Raw genomic sequence first — 17,730 nt, 5'->3', positions numbered from 1 at the left:
AAAATGTACCCAGAATGAGCTTTTCAGTGAACAGCAGCCAGGCACATTTTAGCTAGTTTTACTTGTAAGTGGGGTTGGAAGGGCTTTTCAGGCTCAGTACTGCGCTCAAAAGATGCAGCCCTGAGGTCTCTCCTGATGGGAGATAGTTAAGTAGAAATTCACTGCTCAGCTGACCCGGCAGAAGCAAATGTATACCAAAAATGTACCCAGAATGAGCATTTCAGTGAACAGCAGCCAGGCACATTTTAGCTAGTTTTACTTGTAAGTGGGGTTGTAAACGCTTTTCAGGCTCAGTACTGCGCTCAAAAGATGCAGCCCTGAGGTCTCTCCTGATGGGAGGTAGTTAAGTAGAAATTCACTGCTCAGCTGACCCGGCAGAAGCAAATGTATACCAAAAATGTACCCAGAATGAGCTTTTCAGTGAACAGCAGCCAGGCACATTTTAGCTAGTTTTACTTGTAACTGGGGTTGTAAACGGTTTTCAGTCTCAGTACTGCGCTCAAAAGATGCAGCCCTGAGGTCTCTCCTGATGGGAGGTAGTTATGTAGAAATTCACTGCTCAGCTGACCCGGCAGAAGCAAATGTATACCAAAAATGTACCCAGAATGAGCTTTTCAGTGAACAGCAGCCAGGCACATTTTAGCTAGTTTTACTTGTAAGTGGGGTTGGAAACGCTTTTCAGGCTCAGTACTGCGCTCAAAAGATGCAGCCCTGAGGTCTCTCCTGATAGGAGGTAGTTAAGTAGAAATTCACTGCTCAGCTGACCCGGCAGAAGCAAATGTATACCAAAAATGTACCCAGAATGAGCTTTTCAGTGAACAGCAGCCAGGCACATTTTAGCTAGTTTTACTTGTAAGTGGGGTTGGAAACGCTTTTCAGGCTCAGTACTGCGCTCAAAAGATGCAGCCCTGAGGTCTCTCCTGATAGGAGGTAGTTAAGTAGAAATTCACTGCTCAGCTGACCCGGCAGAAGCAAATGTATACCAAAAATGTACCCAGAATGAGCTTTTCAGTGAACAGCAGCCAGGCACATTTTAGCTAGTTTTACTTGTAAGTGGGGTTGGAAACGCTTTTCAGGCTCAGTACTGCGCTCAAAAGATGCAGCCCTGAGGTCTCTCCTGATAGGAGATAGTTAAGTAGAAATTCACTGCTCAGCTGACCCGGCAGAAGCAAATGTATACCAAAAATGTACCCAGAATGAGCTTTTCAGTGAACAGCAGCCAGGCACATTTTAGCTAGTTTTACTTGTAAGTGGGGTTGGAAACGCTTTTCAGGCTCAGTACTGCGCTCAAAAGATGCAGCCCTGAGGTCTCTCCTGATAGGAGGTAGTTAAGGAGAAATTCACTGCTCAGCTGACCCGGCAGAAGCAAATGTATACCAAAAATGTACCCAGAATGAGCTTTTCAGTGAACAGCAGTCAGGCACATTTTAGCTAGTTTTACTTGTAAGTGGGGTTGGAAACGCTTTTCAGGCTCAGTACTGCGCTCAAAAGATGCAGCCCTGAGGTCTCTCCTGATAGGAGGTAGTTAAGTAGAAATTCACTGCTCAGCTGACCCGGCAGAAGCAAATGTATACCAAAAATGTACCCAGAATGAGCTTTTCAGTGAACAGCAGCCAGGCACATTTTAGCTAGTTTTACTTGTAAGTGGGGTTGGAAACGCTTTTCAGGCTCAGTACTGCGCTCAAAAGATGCAGCCCTGAGGTCTCTCCTGATAGGAGATAGTTAAGTAGAAATTCACTGCTCAGCTGACCCGGCAGAAGCAAATGTATACCAAAAAGGTACCCAGAATGAGCTTTTCAGTGAACAGCAGCCAGGCACATTTTAGCTAGTTTTACTTGTAAGTGGGGTTGGAAACGCTTTTCAGGCTCAGTACTGCGCTCAAAAGATGCAGCCCTGAGGTCTCTCCTGATAGGAGGTAGTTAAGTAGAAATTCACTGCTCAGCTGACCCGGCAGAAGCAAATGTATACCAAAAATGTACCCAGAATGAGCTTTTCAGTGAACAGCAGCCAGGCACATTTTAGCTAGTTTTACTTGTAAGTGGGGTTGGAAACGCTTTTCAGGCTCAGTACTGCGCTCAAAAGATGCAGCCCTGAGGTCTCTCCTGATAGGAGGTAGTTAAGTAGAAATTCACTGCTCAGCTGACCCGGCAGAAGCAAATGTATACCAAAAATGTACCCAGAATGAGCTTTTCAGTGAACAGCAGCCAGGCACATTTTAGCTAGTTTTACTTGTAAGTGGGGTTGGAAACGCTTTTCAGGCTCAGTACTGCGCTCAAAAGATGCAGCCCTGAGGTCTCTCCTGATAGGAGGTAGTTAAGTAGAAATTCACTGCTCAGCTGACCCGGCAGAAGCAAATGTATACCAAAAATGTACCCAGAATGAGCTTTTCAGTGAACAGCAGCCAGGCACATTTTAGCTAGTTTTACTTGTAAGTGGGGTTGGAAACGCTTTTCAGGCTCAGTACTGCGCTCAAAAGATGCAGCCCTGAGGTCTCTCCTGATAGGAGGTAGTTAAGTAGAAATTCACTGCTCAGCTGACCCGGCAGAAGCAAATGTATACCAAAAATGTACCCAGAATGAGCTTTTCAGTGAACAGCAGCCAGGCACATTTTAGCTAGTTTTACTTGTAACTGGGGTTGTAAACGGTTTTCAGGCTCAGTACTGCGCTCAAAAGATGCAGCCCTGAGGTCTCTCCTATAGGGGGTAGTTAAGTAGAAATTCACTGCTCAGCTGACCCGGCAGAAGCAAATGTATACCAAAAATGTACCCAGAATGAGCTTTTCAGTGAACAGCAGCCAGGCACATTTTAGCTAGTTTTACTTGTAAGTGGGGTTGTAAACGCTTTTCAGGCTCAGTACTGCGCTCAAAAGATGCAGCCCTAAGGTCTCTCCTGATAGGAGGTAGTTAAGTAGAAATTCACTGCTCAGCTGACCCGGCAGAAGCAAATGTATACCAAAAATGTACCCAGAATGAGCTTTTCAGTGAACAGCAGCCAGGCACATTTTAGCTAGTTTTACTTGTAAGTTGGGTTGTAAACGCTTTTCAGGCTCAGTACTGCGCTCAAAAGATGCAGCCCTGAGGTCTCTCCTGATAGGAGATAGTTAAGTAGAAATTCACTGCTCAGCTGACCCGGCAGAAGCAAATGTATACCAAAAATGTACCCAGAATGAGCTTTTCAGTGAACAGCAGCCAGGCACATTTTAGCTAGTTTTACTTGTAAGTGGGGTTGGAAGCGCTTTTCAGGCTCAGTACTGCGCTCAAAAGATGCAGCCCTGAGGTCTCTCCTGATGGGAGGTAGTTAAGTAGAAATTCACTGCTCAGCTGACCCGGCAGAAGCAAATGTATACCAAAAATGTACCCAGAATGAGCTTTTCAGTGAACAGCAGCCAGGCACATTTTAGCTAGTTTTACTTGTAACTGGGGTTGTAAACGGTTTTCAGGCTCAGTACTGCGCTCAAAAGATGCAGCCCTGAGGTCTCTCCTGATAGGAGGTAGTTAAGTAGAAATTCACTGCTCAGCTGACCCGGCAAAAGCAAATGTATACCAAAAATGTACCCAGAATGAGCTTTTCAGTGAACAGCAGCCAGGCACATTTTAGCTAGTTTTACTTGTAAGTGGGGTTGGAAACGCTTTTCAGGCTCAGTACTGCGCTCAAAAGATGCAGCCCTGAGGTCTCTCCTGATAGGAGGTAGTTAAGTAGAAATTCACTGCTCAGCTGACCCGGCAGAAGCAAATGTATACCAAAAATGTACCCAGAATGAGCTTTTCAGTGAACAGCAGCCAGGCACATTTTAGCTAGTTTTACTTGTAAGTGGGGTTGGAAACGCTTTTCAGGCTCAGTACTGCGCTCAAAAGATGCAGCCCTGAGGTCTCTCCTGATAGGAGGTAGTTAAGTAGAAATTCACTGCTCAGCTGACCCGGCAGAAGCAAATGTATACCAAAAATGTACCCAGAATGAGCTTTTCAGTGAACAGCAGCCAGGCACATTTTAGCTAGTTTTACTTGTAAGTGGGGTTGGAAACGCTTTTCAGGCTCAGTACTGCGCTCAAAAGATGCAGCCCTGAGGTCTCTCCTGATAGGAGGTAGTTAAGTAGAAATTCACTGCTCAGCTGACCCGGCAGAAGCAAATGTATACCAAAAATGTACCCAGAATGAGCTTTTCAGTGAACAGCAGCCAGGCACATTTTAGCTAGTTTTACTTGTAACTGGGGTTGTAAACGGTTTTCAGGCTCAGTACTGCGCTCAAAAGATGCAGCCCTGAGGTCTCTCCTATAGGGGGTAGTTAAGTAGAAATTCACTGCTCAGCTGACCCGGCAGAAGCAAATGTATACCAAAAATGTACCCAGAATGAGCTTTTCAGTGAACAGCAGCCAGGCACATTTTAGCTAGTTTTACTTGTAAGTGGGGTTGTAAACGCTTTTCAGGCTCAGTACTGCGCTCAAAAGATGCAGCCCTAAGGTCTCTCCTGATAGGAGGTAGTTAAGTAGAAATTCACTGCTCAGCTGACCCGGCAGAAGCAAATGTATACCAAAAATGTACCCAGAATGAGCTTTTCAGTGAACAGCAGCCAGGCACATTTTAGCTAGTTTTACTTGTAAGTTGGGTTGTAAACGCTTTTCAGGCTCAGTACTGCGCTCAAAAGATGCAGCCCTGAGGTCTCTCCTGATAGGAGATAGTTAAGTAGAAATTCACTGCTCAGCTGACCCGGCAGAAGCAAATGTATACCAAAAATGTACCCAGAATGAGCTTTTCAGTGAACAGCAGCCAGGCACATTTTAGCTAGTTTTACTTGTAAGTGGGGTTGGAAGCGCTTTTCAGGCTCAGTACTGCGCTCAAAAGATGCAGCCCTGAGGTCTCTCCTGATGGGAGATAGTTAAGTAGAAATTCACTGCTCAGCTGACCCGGCAGAAGCAAATGTATACCAAAAATGTACCCAGAATGAGCATTTCAGTGAACAGCAGCCAGGCACATTTTAGCTAGTTTTACTTGTAAGTGGGGTTGTAAACGCTTTTCAGGCTCAGTACTGCGCTCAAAAGATGCAGCCCTGAGGTCTCTCCTGATAGGAGGTAGTTAAGTAGAAATTCACTGCTCAGCTGACCCGGCAGAAGCAAATGTATACCAAAAATGTACCCAGAATGAGCTTTTCAGTGAACAGCAGCCAGGCACATTTTAGCTAGTTTTACTTGTAAGTGGGGTTGGAAACGCTTTTCAGGCTCAGTACTGCGCTCAAAAGATGCAGCCCTGAGGTCTCTCCTGATAGGAGGTAGTTAAGTAGAAATTCACTGCTCAGCTGACCCGGCAGAAGCAAATGTATACCAAAAATGTACCCAGAATGAGCTTTTCAGTGAACAGCAGCCAGGCACATTTTAGCTAGTTTTACTTGTAACTGGGGTTGTAAACGGTTTTCAGGCTCAGTACTGCGCTCAAAAGATGCAGCCCTGAGGTCTCTCCTATAGGGGGTAGTTAAGTAGAAATTCACTGCTCAGCTGACCCGGCAGAAGCAAATGTATACCAAAAATGTACCCAGAATGAGCTTTTCAGTGAACAGCAGCCAGGCACATTTTAGCTAGTTTTACTTGTAAGTGGGGTTGTAAACGCTTTTCAGGCTCAGTACTGCGCTCAAAAGATGCAGCCCTAAGGTCTCTCCTGATAGGAGGTAGTTAAGTAGAAATTCACTGCTCAGCTGACCCGGCAGAAGCAAATGTATACCAAAAATGTACCCAGAATGAGCTTTTCAGTGAACAGCAGCCAGGCACATTTTAGCTAGTTTTACTTGTAAGTTGGGTTGTAAACGCTTTTCAGGCTCAGTACTGCGCTCAAAAGATGCAGCCCTGAGGTCTCTCCTGATAGGAGATAGTTAAGTAGAAATTCACTGCTCAGCTGACCCGGCAGAAGCAAATGTATACCAAAAATGTACCCAGAATGAGCTTTTCAGTGAACAGCAGCCAGGCACATTTTAGCTAGTTTTACTTGTAAGTGGGGTTGGAAGCGCTTTTCAGGCTCAGTACTGCGCTCAAAAGATGCAGCCCTGAGGTCTCTCCTGATGGGAGATAGTTAAGTAGAAATTCACTGCTCAGCTGACCCGGCAGAAGCAAATGTATACCAAAAATGTACCCAGAATGAGCATTTCAGTGAACAGCAGCCAGGCACATTTTAGCTAGTTTTACTTGTAAGTGGGGTTGTAAACGCTTTTCAGGCTCAGTACTGCGCTCAAAAGATGCAGCCCTGAGGTCTCTCCTGATGGGAGGTAGTTAAGTAGAAATTCACTGCTCAGCTGACCCGGCAGAAGCAAATGTATACCAAAAATGTACCCAGAATGAGCTTTTCAGTGAACAGCAGCCAGGCACATTTTAGCTAGTTTTACTTGTAACTGGGGTTGTAAACGGTTTTCAGGCTCAGTACTGCGCTCAAAAGATGCAGCCCTGAGGTCTCTCCTGATAGGAGGTAGTTATGTAGAAATTCACTGCTCAGCTGACCCGGCAGAAGCAAATGTATACCAAAAATGTACCCAGAATGAGCTTTTCAGTGAACAGCAGCCAGGCACATTTTAGCTAGTTTTACTTGTAAGTGGGGTTGGAAACGCTTTTCAGGCTCAGTACTGCGCTCAAAAGATGCAGCCCTGAGGTCTCTCCTGATAGGAGGTAGTTAAGTAGAAATTCACTGCTCAGCTGACCCGGCAGAAGCAAATGTATACCAAAAATGTACCCAGAATGAGCTTTTCAGTGAACAGCAGCCAGGCACATTTTAGCTAGTTTTACTTGTAAGTGGGGTTGGAAACGCTTTTCAGGCTCAGTACTGCGCTCAAAAGATGCAGCCCTGAGGTCTCTCCTGATAGGAGGTAGTTAAGTAGAAATTCACTGCTCAGCTGACCCGGCAGAAGCAAATGTATACCAAAAATGTACCCAGAATGAGCTTTTCAGTGAACAGCAGCCAGGCACATTTTAGCTAGTTTTACTTGTAACTGGGGTTGTAAACGGTTTTCAGGCTCAGTACTGCGCTCAAAAGATGCAGCCCTGAGGTCTCTCCTATAGGGGGTAGTTAAGTAGAAATTCACTGCTCAGCTGACCCGGCAGAAGCAAATGTATACCAAAAATGTACCCAGAATGAGCTTTTCAGTGAACAGCAGCCAGGCACATTTTAGCTAGTTTTACTTGTAAGTGGGGTTGTAAACGCTTTTCAGGCTCAGTACTGCGCTCAAAAGATGCAGCCCTAAGGTCTCTCCTGATAGGAGGTAGTTAAGTAGAAATTCACTGCTCAGCTGACCCGGCAGAAGCAAATGTATACCAAAAATGTACCCAGAATGAGCTTTTCAGTGAACAGCAGCCAGGCACATTTTAGCTAGTTTTACTTGTAAGTTGGGTTGTAAACGCTTTTCAGGCTCAGTACTGCGCTCAAAAGATGCAGCCCTGAGGTCTCTCCTGATAGGAGATAGTTAAGTAGAAATTCACTGCTCAGCTGACCCGGCAGAAGCAAATGTATACCAAAAATGTACCCAGAATGAGCTTTTCAGTGAACAGCACCCAGGCACATTTTAGCAAGTTTTTCTTGTAAGTGCGGTTGGAAACGCTTTTCAGGCTCAGTACTGCGCTCAAAAGATGCAGCCCTGAGGTCTCTCCTGATTGGAGGTAGTTAAGTAGAAATTCACTGCTCAGCTGACCCAGCAGAAGCAAATGTATACCCAGAATGAGCTTTTCAGTGAACAGCAGCCAGGCACATTTTAGCTAGTTTTACTTGTAAGTGGGGTTGGAAACGCTTTTCAGCTCAGTACTGCGCTCAAAAGATGCAGCCCTGAGGTCTCTCCTGATAGGAGGTAGTTAAGTAGAAATTCACTGCTCAGCTGACCCGGCAGAAGCAAATGTATACCAAAAATGTACCCAGAATGAGCTTTTCAGTGAACAGCAGCCAGGCACATTTTAGCTAGTTTTACTTGTAAGTTGGGTTGGAAACGCTTTTCAGGCTCAGTACTGCGCTCAAAAGATGCAGCCCTGAGGTCTCTCCTGATAGGAGGTAGTTAAGTACAAATTCAGTGCTCAGCTGACCCGGCAGAAGCAAATGTATACCAAAAATGTACCAGAATGAGCTTTTCAGTGAACAGCAGCCAGGCACATTTTTGCTAGTTTTACTTGTAAGTGGGGTTGTAAACGGTTTTCAGGCTCAGTACTGCGCTCAAAAGATGCAGCCCTGAGGTATCTCCTGATAGGAGGTAGTTATGTAGAAATTCACTGCTCAGCTGACCCGGCAGAAGCAAATGCATACCAAAAATGTACCCAGAATGAGCTTTTCAGTGAACAGCAGCCAGGCACATTTTAGCTAGTTTTACTTGTAAGTGGGGTTGGAAACGCTTTTCAGGCTCAGTACTGCGCTCAAAAGATGCAGCCCTGAGGTCTCTCCTGATAGGAGATAGTTAAGTAGAAATTCACTGCTCAGCTGACCCGGCAGAAGCAAATGTATACCAAAAATGTACCCAGAATGAGCTTTTCAGTGAACAGCAGCCAGGCATATTTTAGCTAGTTTTACTTGTAAGTGGGGTTGTAAACGCTTTTCAGGCTCAGTACTGCGCTCAAAAGATGCATCCCTGAGGTCTCTCCTGATAGGAGGTAGTTAAGTAGAAATTCACTGCTCAGCTGACCCGGCAGAAGCAAATGTATACCAAAAATGTACCAGAATGTGCTTTTCAGTGAACAGCAGCCAGGCACATTTTAGCTAGTTTTACTTGTAAGTGGGGTTGTAAACGCTTTTCAGGCTCAGTACTGCGCTCAAAAGATGCATCCCTGAGGTCTCTCCTGATAGGAGGTAGTTAAGTAGAAATTCACTGCTCAGCTGACCCGGCAGAAGCAAATGTATACCAAAAATGTACCCTGAATGAGCTTTTCAGTGAACAGCAGCCAGGCACATTTTAGCTAGTTTTACTTGTAACTGGGGTTGTAAACGGTTTTCAGGCTCAGTACTGCGCTCAAAAGATGCAGCCCTGAGGTCTCTCCTGATAGGGGGTAGTTAAGTAGAAATTCACTGCTCAGCTGACCCGGCAGAAGCAAATGTATACCAAAAATGTACCCAGAATGAGCTTTTCAGTGAACAGCAGCCAGGCACATTTTAGCTAGTTTTACTTGTAAGTGGGGTTGTAAACGCTTTTCAGGCTCAGTACTGCGCTCAAAAGATGCAGCCCTGAGGTCTCTCCTGATAGGAGATAGTTAAGTAGAAATTCACTGCTCAGCTGACCTGGCAGAAGTAAATGTATACCAAAAATGTACCCAGAATGAGCTTTTCAGTGAACAGCAGCCAGGCACATTTTAGCTAGTTTTACTTGTAAGTGGGGTTGTAAACGCTTTTCAGGCTCAGTACTGCGCTCAAAAGATGCAGCCCTGAGGTCTCTCCTGATAGGAGATAGTTAAGTAGAAATTCACTGCTCAGCTGACCCGGCAGAAGCAAATGTATACCAAAAATGTACCCAGAATAAGCTTTTCAGTGAACAGCAGCCAGGCACATTTTAGCTAGTTTTACTTGTAACTGGGGTTGTAAACGCTTTCAGGCTCAGTACTGCGCTCAAAAGATGCAGCCCTGAGGTCTCTCCTGATAGGAGGTAGTTAAGTAGAAATTCACTGCTCAGCTGACCCGGCAGAAGCAAATGTATACCAAAAATGTACCCAGAATGAGCTTTTCAGTGAACAGCAGCCAGGCACATTTTAGCTAGTTTTACTTGTAAGTGGGGTTGGAAACACTTTTCAGGCTCAGTACTGCGCTCAAAAGATGCAGCCCTGAGGTCTCTCCTGATAGGAGGTAGTTAGTAGAAATTCACTGCTCAGCTGACCCGGCAGAAGCAAATGTATACCAAAAATGTACCCAGAATGAGCTTTTCAGTGAACAGCAGCCAGGCACATTTTAGCTAGTTTTACTTGTAAGTGGGGTTGGAAACACTTTTCAGGCTCAGTACTGCGCTCAAAAGATGCAGCCCTGAGGTCTCTCCTGATAGGAGGTAGTTAAGTAGAAATTCACTGCTCAGCTGACCCGGCAGAAGCAAATGTATACCAAAAATGTACCCAGAATGAGCTTTTCAGTGAACAGCAGCCAGGCACATTTTAGCTAGTTTTTCTTGTAAGTGGGGTTGGAAACGCTTTTCAGGCTCAGTACTGCGCTCAAAAGATGCAGCCCTGAGGTCTCTCCTGATAGGAGGTAGTGAAGTAGAAATTCACTGCTCAGCTGACCTAGCAGAAGCAAATGTATACCAAAAATGTACCCAGAATGAGCTTTTCAGTGAACAGCAGCCAGGCACATTTTAGCTAGTTTTACTTGTAAGTGGGGTTGGAAACGCTTTTCAGGCTCAGTACTGCGCTCAAAAGATGCAGCCCTGAGGTCTCTCCTGATAGGAGGTAGTTAAGTAGAAATGTACTGCTCAGCTGACCCGGCAGAAGCAAATGTATACCAAAAATGTACCCAGAATGAGCTTTTCAGTGAACAGCAGCCAGGCACATTTTAGCTAGTTTTACTTGTAAGTGGGGTTGGAAATGCTTTTCAGGCTCAGTACTGCGCTCAAAAGATGCAGCCCTGAGGTCTCTCCTGATAGGAGGTAGTTAAGTAGAAATTCACTGCTCAGCTGACCCGGCAGAAGCAAATGTATACCAAAAATGTACCCAGAATGAGCTTTTCAGTGAACAGCAGCCAGGCACATTTTAGCTAGTTTTACTTGTAAGTGGGGTTGGAAACGCTTTTCAGGCTCAGTACTGCGCTCAAAAGATGCAGCCCTGAGGTCTCTCCTGATAGGAGGTAGTTAAGTAGAAATTCACTGCTCAGCTGACCCGGCAGAAGCAAATGTATACCAAAAATGTACCCAGAATGAGCTTTTCAGTGAACAGCAGCCAGGCACATTTTAGCTAGTTTTACTTGTAAGTGGGGTTGGAAACGCTTCAGGCTCAGTACTGCGCTCAAAAGATGCAGCCCTGAGGTCTCTCCTGCTGATAGGAGGTAGTTAAGTAGAAATTCACTGCTCAGCTGACCCGGCAGAAGCAAATGTATACCAAAAATGTACCCAGAATGAGCTTTTCAGTGAACAGCAGCCAGGCACATTTTAGCTAGTTTTACTTGTAAGTGGGGTTGGAAACGCTTTTCAGGCTCAGTACTGCGCTCAAAAGATGCAGCCCTGAGGTCTCTCCTGATAGGAGGTAGTTAAGTAGAAATACACTGCTCAGCTGACCCGGCAGAAGCAAATGTATACCAAAAATGTACCCAGAATGAGGTTTTCAGTGAACAGCAGCCAGGCACATTTTAGCTAGTTTTACTTGTAAGTTGGGTTGTAAACGCTTTTCAGGCTCAGTACTGCGCTCAAAAGATGCAGCCCTGAGGTCTCTCCTGATAGGAGATAGTTAAGTAGAAATTCACTGCTCAGCTGACCCGGCAGAAGCAAATGTATACCAAAAATGTACCCAGAATGAGCTTTTCAGTGAACAGCAGCCAGGCACATTTTAGCTAGTTTTACTTGTAAGTGGGGTTGTAAACGCTTTTCAGGCTCAGTACTGCGCTCAAAAGATGCAGCCCTGAGGTCTCTCCTGATAGGAGGTAGTTAAGTAGAAATTCACTGCTCAGCTGACCCGGCAGAAGCAAATGTATACCAAAAATGTACCCAGAATGAGCTTTTCAGTGAACAGCAGCCAGGCACATTTTAGCTAGTTTTACTTGTAACTGGGTTTGTAAACGGTTTTCAGGCTCAGTACTGCGCTCAAAAGATGCAGCCCTGAGGTCTCTCCTGATAGGGGGTAGTTAAGTAGAAATTCACTGTTCAGCTGACCCGGCAGAAGCAAATGTATACCAAAAATGTACCCAGAATGAGCTTTTCAGTGAACAGCAGCCAGGCACATTTTAGCTAGTTTTACTTGTAAGTGGGGTTGTAAACGCTTTTCAGGCTCAGTACTGCGCTCAAAATATTCAGCCCTGAGGTCTCTCCTGATAGGAGGTAGTTAAGTAGAAATTCACTGCTCAGCTGACCCGGCAGAAGCAAATGTATACCAAAAATGTACCCAGAATGAGCTTTTCAGTGAACAGCAGCCAGGCACATTTTAGCTAGTTTTACTTGTAAGTGGGGTTGTAAACGCTTTTCAGGCTCAGTACTGCGCTCAAAAGATGCAGCCCTGAGGTCTCTCCTGATAGGGGGTAGTTAAGTAGAAATTCACTGCTCAGCTGACCCGGCAGAAGCAAATGTATACCAAAAATTAACCCAGAATGAGCTTTTCAGTGAACAGCAGCCAGGCACATTTTAGCTAGTTTTACTTGTAAGTGGGGTTGGAAACGCTTTTCAGGCTCAGTACTGCGCTCAAAAGATGCAGCTCTGAGGTCTCTCCTGATAGGAGGTAGTTAAGTAGAAATTCACTGCTCAGCTGACCCGGCAGAAGCAAATGTATACCAAAAATGTACCCAGAATGAGCTTTTCAGTGAACAGCAGCCAGGCACATTTTAGCTAGTTTTACTTGTAACTGGGGTTGTAAACGGTTTTCAGGCTCAGTACTGCGCTCAAAAGATGCAGCACTGAGGTCTCTCCTATAGGGGGTAGTTAAGTAGAAATTCACTGCTCAGCTGACCCGGCAGAAGCAAATGTATACCAAAAATGTACCCAGAATGAGCTTTTCAGTGAACAGCAGCCAGGCACATTTTAGCTAGTTTTACTTGTAAGTGGGGTTGTAAACGCTTTTCAGGCTCAGTACTGCGCTCAAAAGATGCAGCCCTAAGGTCTCTCCTGATAGGAGGTAGTTAAGTAGAAATTCACTGCTCAGCTGACCCGGCAGAAGCAAATGTATACCAAAAATGTACCCAGAATGAAAGAATGAGCTTTTCAGTGAACAGCAGCCAGGCACATTTTAGCTAGTTTTACTTGTAAGTGGGGTTGGAAACGCTTTTCAGGCTCAGTACTGCTCTCAAAAGATGCAGCCCTGAGGTCTCTCCTGATAGGAGGTAGTTAAGTAGAAATTCACTGCTCAGCTGACCCGGCAGAAGCAAATGTATACCAAAAATGTACCCAGAATGAGCTTTTCAGTGAACAGCAGCCAGGCACATTTTAGCTAGTTTTACTTGTAAGTGGGGTTGTAAATGCTTTTCAGGCTCAGTACTGCGCTCAAAAGATGCAGCCTTGAGGTCTCTCCTGATAGGAGATAGTTAAGTAAAAATTCACTGCTCAGCTGACCTGGCAGATGCAAATGTATACCAAAAATGTACCCAGAATGAGCTTTTCAGTGAACAGCAGCCAGGCACATTTTAGCTAGTTTTACTTGTAAGTGGGGTTGTAAACGCTTTTCAGGCTCAGTACTGCGCTCAAAAGATGCAGCCCTGAGGTCTCTCCTGATAGGAGGTAGTTAAGTAGAAATTCACTGCTCAGCTGACCCGGCAGAAGCAAATGTATACCAAAAATGTACCAGAATGAGCTTTTCAGTGAACAGCAGCCAGGCACATTTTAGCTAGTTTTACTTGTAAGTGGGGTTGTAAACGGTTTTCAGGCTCAGTACTGCGCTCAAAAGATGCAGCCCTGAGGTCTCTCCTGATAGGAGGTAGTTATGTAGAAATTCACTGCTCAGCTGACCCGGCAGAAGCAAATGCATACCAAAAATGTACCCAGAATGAGCTTTTCAGTGAACAGCAGCCAGGCACATTTTAGCTAGTTTTACTTGTAAGTGGGGTTGGAAACGCTTTTCAGGCTCAGTACTGCGCTCGAAAGATGCAGCCCTGAGGTCTCTCCTGATAGGAGATAGTTAAGTAGAAATTCACTGCTCGGCTGACCCGGCAGAAGCAAATGTATACCAAAAATGTACCCAGAATGAGCTTTTCAGTGCACAGCAGCCAGGCACATTTTAGCTAGTTTTACTTGTAAGTGGGGTTGTAAACGCTTTTCAGGCTCAGTACTGCGCTCAAAAGATGCATCCCTGAGGTCTCTCCTGATAGGAGGTAGTTAAGTAGAAATTCACTGCTCAGCTGACCCGGCAGAAGCAAATGTATACCAAAAATGTACCAGAATGAGCTTTTCAGTGAACAGCAGCCAGGCACATTTTAGCTAGTTTTACTTGTAAGTGGGGTTGGAAGCGCTTTTCAGGCTCAGTACTGCGCTCAAAAGATGCAGCCCTGAGGTCTCTCCTGATGGGAGATAGTTAAGTAGAAATTCACTGCTCAGCTGACCCGGCAGAAGCAAATGTATACCAAAAATGTACCCAGAATGAGCATTTCAGTGAACACCAGCCAGGCACATTTTAGCTAGTTTTACTTGTAAGTGGGGTTGTAAACGCTTTTCAGGCTCAGTACTGCGCTCAAAAGATGCAGCCCTGAGGTCTCTCCTGATGGGAGGTGGTTAAGTAGAAATTCACTGCTCAGCTGACCCGGCAGAAGCAAATGTATACCAAAAATGTACCCAGAATGAGCTTTTCAGTGAACAGCAGCCAGGCACATTTTAGCTAGTTTTACTTGTAACTGGGGTTGTAAACGGTTTTCAGGCTCAGTACTGCGCTCAAAAGATGCAGCCCTGAGGTCTCTCCTGATAGGAGGTAGTTATGTAGAAATTCACTGCTCAGCTGACCCGGCAGAAGCAAATGTATACCAAAAATGTACCCAGAATGAGCTTTTCAGTGACCAGCAGCCAGGCACATTTTAGCTAGTTTTACTTGTAAGTGGGGTTGGAAACGCTTTTCAGGCTCAGTACTGCGCTCAAAAGATGCAGCCCTGAGGTCTCTCCTGATAGGAGGTAGTTAAGTAGAAATTCATTGCTCAGCTGACCCGGCAGAAGCAAATGTATACCAAAAATGTACCCAGAATGAGCTTTTCAGTGAACAGCAGCCAGGCACGTTTTAGCTAGTTTTACTTGTAAGTGGGGTTGGAAACGCTTTTCAGGCTCAGTACTGCGCTCGAAAGATGCAGCCCTGAGGTCTCTCCTGATAGGAGATAGTTAAGTAGAAATTCACTGCTCAGCTGACCCGGCAGAAGCAAATGTATACCAAAAATGTACCCAGAATGAGCTTTTCAGTGAACAGCAGCCAGGCACATTTTATCTAGTTTTACTTGTAAGTGGGGTTGGAAGCGCTTTTCAGGCTCAGTACTGCGCTCAAAAGATGCAGCCCTGAGGTCTCTCCTGATGGGAGATAGTTAAGTAGAAATTCACTGCTCAGCTGACCCGGCAGAAGCAAATGTATACCAAAAATGTACCCAGAATGAGCATTTCAGTGAACACCATCCAGGCACATTTTAGCTAGTTTTACTTGTAAGTGGGGTTGTAAACGCTTTTCAGGCTCAGTACTGCGCTCAAAAGATGCAGCCCTGAGGTCTCTCCTGATAGGAGATAGTTAAGTAGAAATTCACTGCTCAGCTGACCCGGCAGAAGCAAATGTATACCAAAAAGGTACCCAGAATGAGCTTTTCAGTGAACAGCAGCCAGGCACATTTTAGCTAGTTTTACTTGTAAGTGGGGTTGGAAACGCTTTTCAGGCTCAGTACTGCGCTCAAAAGATGCAGCCCTGAGGTCTCTCCTGATAGGAGGTAGTTAAGTAGAAATTCACTGCTCAGCTGACCCGGCAGAAGCAAATGTATACCAAAAATGTACCCAGAATGAGCTTTTCAGTGAACAGCAGCCAGGCACATTTTAGCTAGTTTTACTTGTAACTGGGGTTGTAAACGGTTTTCAGGCTCAGTACTGAGCTCAAAAGATGCAGCCCTGAGGTCTCTCCTGAAGGAGGTAGTTATGTAGAAATTCACTGCTCAGCAAACCCGGCAGAAGCAAATGTATACCAAAAATGTACCCAGAATGAGCTTTTCAGTGAACAGTAGCCAGGCACATTTTAGCTAGTTTTACTTGTAAGTGGGGTTGGAAACGCTTTTCAGGCTCAGTACTGCGCTCAAAAGATGCAGCCCGGAGGTCTCTCCTGATAGGAGGTAGTTAAGTAGAAATTCACTGCTCAGCTGACCCGGCAGAAGCAAATGTATACCAAAAATGTACCCAGAATGAGCTTTTCAGTGAACAGCAGCCAGGCACATTTTAGCTAGTTTTACTTGTAACAGGGGTTGTAAACGGTTTTCAGGCTGAGTACTGCGCTCAAAAGATGCAGCCCTGAGGTCTCTCCTATAGGGGGTAGTTAAGTAGAAATTCACTGCTCAGCTGACCCGGCAGAAGCAAATGTATACCAAAAATGTACCCAGAATGAGCTTTTCAGTGAACAGCAGCCAGGCACATTTTAGCTAGTTTTTCTTGTAAGTGGGGTTGGAAACGCTTTTCAGGCTCAGTACTGCGCTCAAAAGATGCAGCCCTGAGGTCTCTCCTGATAGGAGGTAGTGAAGTAGAAATTCACTGCTCAGCTGACCCAGCAGAAGCAAATGTATACCAAAAATGTACCCAGAATGAGCTTTTCAGTGAACAGCAGCCAGGCACATTTTAGCTAGTTTTACTTGTAAGTGGGGTTGAAACGCTTTTCAGGCTCAGTACTGCGCTCAAAAGATGCAGCCCTGAGGTCTCTCCTGATGGGAGGTAGTTAAGTAGAAATTCACTGCTCAGCTGACCCGGCAGAAGCAAATGTATACCAAAAATGTACCCAGAATGAGCTTTTCAGTGAACAGCAGCCAGGCACATTTTAGCTAGTTTTACTTGTAACTGGGGTTGTAAACGGTTTTCAGGCTCAGTACTGAGCTCAAAAAATGCAGCCCTGAGGTCTCTCCTGATAGGAGGTAGTTATGTAGAAATTCACTGCTCAGCTGACCTGGCAGAAGCAAATGTATACCAAAAATGTACCCAGAATGAGCTTTTCAGTGAACAGCAGCCAGGCACATTTTAGCTAGTTTTACTTGTAAGTGGGGTTGGAAACGCTTTTCAGGCTCAGTACTGCGCTCAAAAGATGCAGCCCGGAGGTCTCTCCTGATAGGAGGTAGTTAAGTAGAAATTCACTGCTCAGCTGACCCGGCAGAAGCAAATGTATACCAAAAATGTACCCAGAATGAGCTTTTCAGTGAACAGCAGCCAGGCACATTTTAGCTAGTTTTACTTGTAAGTGGGGTTGGAAACGCTTTTCAGGCTCAGTACTGCGCTCAAAAGATGCAGCCCTGAGGTCTCTCCTGATAGGAGATAGTTAAGTAGAAATTCACTGCTCAGCTGACCCGGCAGAAGCAAATGTATACCAAAAATGTACCCAGAATGAGCTTTTCAGTGAACAGCAGCCAGGCACATTTTAGCTAGTTTTACTTGTAAGTGGGGTTGGAAACGCTTTTCAGGCTCAGTACTGCGCTCAAAAGATGCAGCCCTGAGGTCTCTCCTGATAGGAGGTAGTTAAGGAGAAATTCACTGCTCAGCTGACCCGGCAGAAGCAAATGTATACCAAAAATGTACCCAGAATGAGCTTTTCAGTGAACAGCAGTCAGGCACATTTTAGCTAGTTTTACTTGTAAGTGGGGTTGGAAACGCTTTTCAGGCTCAGTACTGCGCTCAAAAGATGCAGCCCTGAGGTCTCTCCTGATAGGAGGTAGTTAAGTAGAAATTCACTGCTCAGCTGACCCGGCAGAAGCAAATGTATACCAAAAATGTACCCAGAATGAGCTTTTCAGTGAACAGCAGCCAGGCACATTTTAGCTAGTTTTACTTGTAAGTGGGGTTGGAAACGCTTTTCAGGCTCAGTACTGCGCTCAAAAGATGCAGCCCTGAGGTCTCTCCTGATAGGAGGTAGTTAAGTAGAAATTCACTGCTCAGCTGACCCGGCAGAAGCAAATGTTGTATACCAAAAATGTACCCAGA

This window comes from Lissotriton vulgaris, chromosome 4_1, assembly GCF_964263255.1.
Source record: "Lissotriton vulgaris chromosome 4_1, aLisVul1.2, whole genome shotgun sequence".
Lineage (NCBI taxonomy): Eukaryota > Metazoa > Chordata > Amphibia > Caudata > Salamandridae > Lissotriton > Lissotriton vulgaris.
The sequence above is the reverse complement of the archived record's forward strand: the minus strand, read 5'-3'. Positions refer to the sequence as shown.